The sequence below is a fragment of the Sorex fumeus genome, unplaced genomic scaffold (assembly GCF_029834395.1).
Source record: "Sorex fumeus unplaced genomic scaffold, SorFum_2.1 ptg000070l, whole genome shotgun sequence".
NCBI classification, from domain to species: Eukaryota; Metazoa; Chordata; class Mammalia; order Eulipotyphla; family Soricidae; genus Sorex; species Sorex fumeus.
This window is the reverse complement of record NW_026606127.1, coordinates 7847833-7855690: the sequence shown is the minus strand read 5'-3', so window position 1 is coordinate 7855690 and position 7858 is coordinate 7847833.

Sequence of the window (7858 nt, the reverse complement as noted above, 5' to 3'; positions counted from 1 at the left end):
TTGGTTTTGCTTGTTTTTTGATTACTTAAATTGGTTTTGATCCTTTTCTTTCAGGTTGAAAAATTTTGACACAAATGAGTATATGTTTTTCTTTATCTTCTACAGTTTTAAACTGAGAACAACTGTATGTTTTGTACAAATAAGATACCTGTGCATTTACTATTTCTTCTCATTTTATTTACATTTTAACACATCTCGATTCATCTACAAATTATCCTAGTAAGTGTTCTCATATTGAAAGAAACCACCAATTTTTTCAATCATAGCACTGTAGCACTGTCCTCCCGCGGTTCATCCATTTGCTCGAGCGGGAACCAGTAACATCTTACAACAAATTGTGACACTTGTTGTCACTGGCTTTAGCCTATCGAATACGTCATGGGTAGCTTGCCAGGCTCTTGCTATGTGGACGAGATATTCTGGGTAGCTTGCCGGGCAGAGGAATCGGAATCAGGATTGGCCTCCTGCAAGGCAAATGCCCAACCCGCTGTGCTGTAAACGTTATCTAAAATATACTAGTAATAACAAATGTTGTTTCTTTAACAGTGCAATATAAACAATTATTAGGTAATTTTCATGATTTGTTAATGAAATAGCTAAGCTCTTGAGTATAATGGGAGTATTTTTCTAACACAAGAGTCTGACGAAGGTGAAACTGTTATAACCGTCTTGTAGGATTCCATCTCCCTAGCCTGCTTCATTCTACCCCGCTCTCTATCCAATCCGGTCTTCTTCTTGGGATTCTGACCTCCTGATTGGCTAGCCTCTACCTTTCACCTGCCTACTTTATGACATCATTCTCCCACCAAACCAACCACCAACTGGTAGAATCTTGGGGGTCCCATGTAGTTGCTTGTAAATAAATTTGAATCATCATGGCAAGTGACGAGTGATCAATGACCAATCACCAGTGAGCAGTCGTCTCTACTGAAGACTTGCGGTCTTAAGCCGCTTCAGTGTTCAGACGTACTCTCGTACCGTCTCCTCTTCTCGTCTACCTTTCATCGTTATTTCCTCTTCTCTGACCATGTCAGGTAAGGAATAATACTTTTCAAAGCTTTTCATTAGATTTATCATCCCTAAACTTAGCAGTCAAGGAAAAACAGCACGTAGTAATGAAAGAAAGTATTCAAGTCGAATTTGATAAGCCTCATTTTAGCTTGACTTTGACATTTGCTGTGTGATTTTAGACACTGGCTTACTTTCTCTCACATACAAAGTGTTTTTCCTCATTGATTACATTCTATTTTAGACATACTTAGGAGCTCAAATACACAAACACACATACACACACACGCATATATATATATGGGTCGATTCTCTGTGTTTCTTTTTTCTTTTAATAGTGAATTTTACATGATATTCACTGAAAACAAGTAAATCAGAGAAAGTATTTTTACAGAAACAGAAAATATAGATGCTGTGAAAAACTGTTAATATATACTAGCATGTGTTCTCTGTAATGGTCTCTCCACTTGTATTTATACATCAGTATTTTGAATATAATGGGCTGGAGCGATAGCACAGCGGGTAGGGCGTTCGCCTTACAAGCGGCCAACATGGCCGACCCGAGTTCGATTCCTCCACCCCTCTCGGAGAGCCCGGCAAGCTACCGAGAGTATTCGATATGCCAGACACAGTAACAACAAAGTCTCCAATGGAGACGTTACTGGGCCCGCTCGAGCAAATCGACGATCAACGGGAGGGCCTTTACCTTTACCTTTACAAAGTAATAATCATTGATCTTTGAGTTTTCTATTTAAACCAGGTAATAAGAAAATATGGGGCATGGGGAAGGTGTGGAGTGCTGAGCGTTAGGGAGGCAAGCCCTCTAAGGTAAGCAAGTTTGGGATCACTTTCATAAAACATTGACCAATCGACACCAAGACAATATGAGGGAGAAAAAATAGAAAAGAAAGAAAGAAAGAAGGATAGAAAGAAAGAAAGAAAGAAAGAAAGAAAGAAAGAAAGAAAGAAAGAAAGAAAGAAGAATAGGGACTTCGATTATCAAGGAAGGGGAAAACCTTTGGACATAAAGTTGAAGAGAACCAAAGACTTAACATCAAAAAAGAAAGAATATATATGAAATATGCTGAGAATAATCCACTGAGAGCAAGTCAAAGAATTTTACTTCAATAAATGTCAGGACTAGAAAATATACTATGCCTTCAATAGGTTACCAGTAGGAAAAGCTCTTTATCAGAAAGCCATCCTTGCTGGATATTTTCCTTATTATTTCTTAGAACACAGTACTTGGTACTTGACAATTTGGAGTATAAACACGCTTAATAAATGATGCTCCCCATAAATAGCTAATAGTGCTTATCTAGGGCGGTGGAAGACACAGAATCTTCAATGTTTTTTATTATGTTCTGGTTTTTAAGTTCATGTATGCATTGCCTGTTAAAATTAAAAAAATGGTATATTCTAACTTGAATCAGGAGATTTGATTCATCTGTGTGGTCAGTAGATTCCAGGTTAAAGCTGCTTGTCATCTTTACAAATATTATTTCATGTGATTTTTTCTTCCTAACATGAGAGTAGTTTGATAATAGTCAACTTTTGTTTTTAGATCCTAAGAGGAAAGAGAAAAGTCAAGTCTCACATGACAAATTACACATTTTTGTCATATTTCTGAATTCTGAGTTTTCCTACATAAAGATATTTTATGGGATTTTGGTCCGCATTTATTAAACATTGAGAAGAAAGTTTTCCTGTTTGATAAAGATAATTCTAATCTAGGCATTGGAAGTAAATTTGCAATATTTTGTCATCACTTTTTAAATGGTCTTTTCTGTTTCTTCTGTGATCAAGTTAAATCCTCTGCTATGTTTAACACATGTTGTTTGCTGGTTAATATTCAAAGGTACTGATGAGTATAATTTTTTGTAATTTCGAAGTTTCTTTCTGTATTTTACTCATTTAAAACATTTCTTGTCTGGGAGAAGGGAGGGAGGAGAGCGAGGATCCCCAGCGACCCCAAACCCCAGCGCGCGTCCAGATCCGGAGCAGCGCACCCGGCAGCACACCGGCCCCTCACATCCAGGTGGGTTGGAGGACCCGAGCGGAGCCCCGCCCCTGAACCCAGACGCGCGGAGCCCCGCCCCTGAACCCAGACGCGCGGCCCGCGGAGCGAGCCCAGCCGGAGAAGGGAGGGAGGAGAGCGAGGATCCCCAGCGACCCCAAGCCCCAGCGCGCATCCAGATCCGGAGCAGCGCGTCCAGCAGCACACCGGCCCCTCCCATCCAGGTATATCACTCACTTCAATCAACTTGGACCTGCATCCTTTCATCCTTTTCATCAACTTGTTACCTAATACCAAACAAAATTTCTCACCTCTTCTACTACAATTCAACAAAATCCCACTCGCCTACTCCATTTCCAACAAAAGTTCAGTTCGAAAACAGCTATACAAGTTCAGTAGTAAATAGTAACGCCTCCAAAAGTTTCACTCAATGTCAGTTATAAAACAAAGAATAACGCCTGATTGAGAAGAAGGTCAGACTCAGAAAGGTAAAGAGGCGCATCTAGCAGCAACAAAGCTGGACGGCTCCTGGCAGCCTCTCCTCACTCAACTAGAACAGTAGCAGCGAGTGTGACGGACCAAACCACACTGGTCACAATGGTAAAGCAACGCAAAAGCCCACCAAACTTTCTTATTCACGAGGCTAGCCCAGACGACACCAACAGTACTATAGCGATAGACAACCTCTCTGACAAGGAATTCAGAATGGAGCTACTCAGGATGCTTAGGGAACTAAAAGAAACAATGGAAACCAATGGCAATAAAAGACAAGAGGATTTGAAGGCAGAAATGAGGAAAATGCAATCGGAAATGTCGGACCTGAAAAACCTGGTAACCGAATTGAAAACCTCAGTGGAAGGCCTCAGCAGCAGAGTAACAGCGGCTGAGAACAGAATCAGTGAGCTCGAAGATCAAGTTCAGAGTCTTGTCAGAAAAGAGCAGAAAATGGAAAAGAGACTCACAGTTCGAGAACAAATGGCAAGAGAAGATCGTGATGAAGCCAAGAGGGGTAACATAAGAATTATTGGAGTCCCAGAGGGACGGGAAGAAAACCTTGATGAAGAAGAAACTGTCAAAGAAATCATTGCTACAGCGTTTCCAGAGCTGAAGAAAACTTCTGACCACATCCAGGAGGCCCGAAGGGTACCGGCTAGAAGAAATCCGAATAAGAATACCCCAAGACACATCCTGATCAAAATGACCAAAACTTTAGACAGAGACAAAATTCTGAAAGCAGCAAGATCGAAGAAAGAAATCTCTTACAAAGGAGCATCCTTAAAACTCACTGTTGATTTTTCTGATGAAACCCTCAGGGCCCGAAAACAGTGGTGGGACATAGTGAAAAAATTCAATGAAATAAATGCCTCCCCAAAAATACTTTACCCAGTGAGACTCTCATTCATAATAGAAGGAACAACACACAGTTTCACGGACAAACAACAGCTCAGGAACTTCATAGACTCAAATCCATGGTTACAAGTACAACTAAATGGGCTACTTTAAGGCAAGACAGACCTCTCAAATACACGAAATTTCAACAGAACAATGGGACAAAATCCCATAACAATAATCTCTCTCAATGTCAATGGGCTAAACGCACCAATTAAAAGACATAGAGTGGCAGGATGGATTAGAAAATTGAGCCCAACATTCTGCTACCTGCAAGAAACACATCTCAATAGTCAAAGCAAACACAGACTCAGAGTCAAAGGCTGGAAAACAATCCTACAGGCAAACAGCTCCCAGAAAAAAGCTGGGGTCGATATCCTAATATCAGACCACATCGATTTCAGAGTGAAGAAGGTCATAAGAGACAGTGAAGGCCATTTCCTATTGACCAAAGGATCTGTACAACAGGAAGAACTTACAATAATAAATGTATATGCACCTAATGAGAGACCAGCAAAGTACTTAAAACAATTACTCATAGATTTGGAAAAAGACATCGATAGCAACACAATACTAGTGGGAGACCTCAACACCGCTTTGTCACCTCTTGATAGATCAACCAGACTCAAGCTTAGCAAGGACATACTTCATCTGAGGGAAACAATGGAAGAAAGAGGCTTAGTAGATATATACAGGACACTTCATCCACAAAAAGCTCAATACACATTCTTCTCAAGCGTACATGGAACGTTCTCCAAGATAGACCACATGCTGAGCCACAAAACATGCCTCCATAAAATTAAGAAGATAGAGATTATATCAACAATCTTCTCAGACCATAATGCGCTGAAATTAGAAGTAAATCACACACAAAAACAGAAAAGTAAATTAAACACATGGAAATTAAACAGTGCGCTATTAAACAACGAGTGGCTTAGACAGGAAATTAAAGAGGAAATCAAAAGAGTCCTAGAAACGAATGAAAATGAAGACACGAGTTACCAAAACCTATGGGACACAGCAAAAGCAGTCTTAAGAGGAAAGTTTATAGCTCTACAAGCATTCCTCAGGAAGGAGGAGCGAGCCCACATAAATAAACTAACCTCACAGCTTAAGAACTTGGAGAAAGACCAACAAAAGGAGCACAACCCGAACAGGAGGAAGGAAATAATAAAACTCAGAGCAGAGATTAACGAGATGGAAACCCAGAAAACAATCCGAAAGATCAATGAAACCAAGAGCTGGTTCTTTGAGAAAATTAACAAAATCGATAAGCCCCTAGCAAAACTCACAAAGATAGGGAGAGAGAAAACCCTAATAAACCGAATCAGAAATGAAAAGGGGGTCATTACAACAGAAACTACAGAAATTCAAAGGATCCTCAGGGAGTACTTTGAAAAGCTTTATGCCACAGAACATCAAAACCTCGAGGAAATGGATAAATTCCTAGACTCCTACAGACTCCCAAGGCTGAACCAAGAAGACCTGGAATACCTGAACAGACCTATCACCATCAAGGAAATTGAAATGGTAATAAAAAGTCTCCCCAAGCACAAAAGCCCTGGCCCGGATGGATTCACCAGTGAATTCTTCCAAATCTTTAAAGAAGACTTACTCCCAATCCTCTTTAAGATTTTCCATGAAATTCAAATATCAAACACACTCCCGAACAGTTTCTATGAAGCAAATATCACACTGATACCAAAAGCAGACAGAGATAACACAAAGAAAGAGAACTACAGGCTGATATCCCTGATGAACACAGATGCAAAGATCCTCAACAAACTACTAGCAAATAGAATCCAACTACTCATCAAAAAGATCATACACCATGACCAAGTAGGATTCATCCCAGGGATGCAAGGATGGTTCAACATTCGGAAATCAATCAACATAATCCATCATATCAACAAAAGAAAAGATAAAAAGCATATGATCATATCAATAGATGCAGAGAAAGCATTTGACAAGATCCAGCACCCCTTTATGATGAAAACCCTAGCCAAAATGGTCATAGAGGGGACTTTCCTCAACATAGTTAAAGCCATCTACCACAAGCCTACAGTAAGCATCATCCTCAATGGGGAAAAACTGAGAGCCTTCCCTCTAAGATCAGGGACGAGACAAGGATGCCCACTCTCTCCACTGCTGTTCAATATAGTACTGGAAGTACTTGCAATAGCGATTAGGCAAGAAAAAGACATTAAGGGCATTCAGGTAGGAAAGGAAGAAATAAAGCTCTCACTATTCGCAGATGATATGATACTATACCTAGAGAACCCAATATCCTCCCCCCAAAAACTCCTAGAAACAATAGACTTGTATAGTAAAGTTGCAGGTTATAAAATCAATACCCAAAATTCCATGGCTTTCCTATATGCAAACAGTGAGAGAGAGGAAAGCTACATGAAAAAATCAATCCCGTTCACAATTGTGCCCCAGAAAATCAAGTACCTAGGAATCAGCCTAACTAAGGAAGTAAAGGACCTGTACAAAGAAAACTACAAAACGCTACTTCAGGAAATAAAAGAGGACCTGAGGAAATGGAAAGACATCCCCTGCTCATGGGTCGGAAGACTGAACATTGTCAAAATGGCAATACTACCGAAAGCACTGTACAAATTCAATGCAATCCCTATAAGGATACCCATGACGTTCTTCAAAGAAATGGAGAAAACACTCCTGAAATTTATATGGAACAATAACCCCCACGACTAGCTAAAGCAATTCTGGGGAAAAAGAAAATGGGAGGAATCAACCTCCCGAACTTCAAACTTAACTACAAAGCGGTAATAATCAAAACAGCATGGTACTGGAACAAAGGCAGAACTGCAGACCAATGGAACAGAGTTGAATACACTGACATCACCCCCCAATCATATGATCATCTAATCTTTGATAAAGGTGCAAAAAATGTGAAGTGGAGTAAGGAAAGCCACTTTAACAAATTGTGCTGGCATCACTGGACGGCTATATGCAAAAAAATGGGCTCAGAACTCTGCCTAACACCATGTACAAAGGTAAGATCAAAATGGATTAAAGACCTCAACATCAGACCAGAAACCATAAGATACATTGAAGACAAAGTTGGCAAAACCCTCCATGACATTGAGGCTAATGGTATGTTCAAAGATGACACGGCACTGGCTGAGCAAGTGAAAACAGAGATAGATAAATGGGACTATCTTAAAATAAGAAGCTTCTGTAACTCCAAAGAAACAGTGACCAAAATACAAAGACAGCCTACAGAATGGGAAAGAATATTCGCCGAATTCACATCTGACAAGGAATTGATATCAAGGATATACAAAATACTGGTTGAACTCCACAAGAAGAAAACATCCAACCCCATCCAAAAATGGGGCAATGAAATGAACAGAAACTTTCTCAAAGAAGAAATCCGAATGGCAAAAAAGCACATGAGAAAATGCTCTACATCATTAA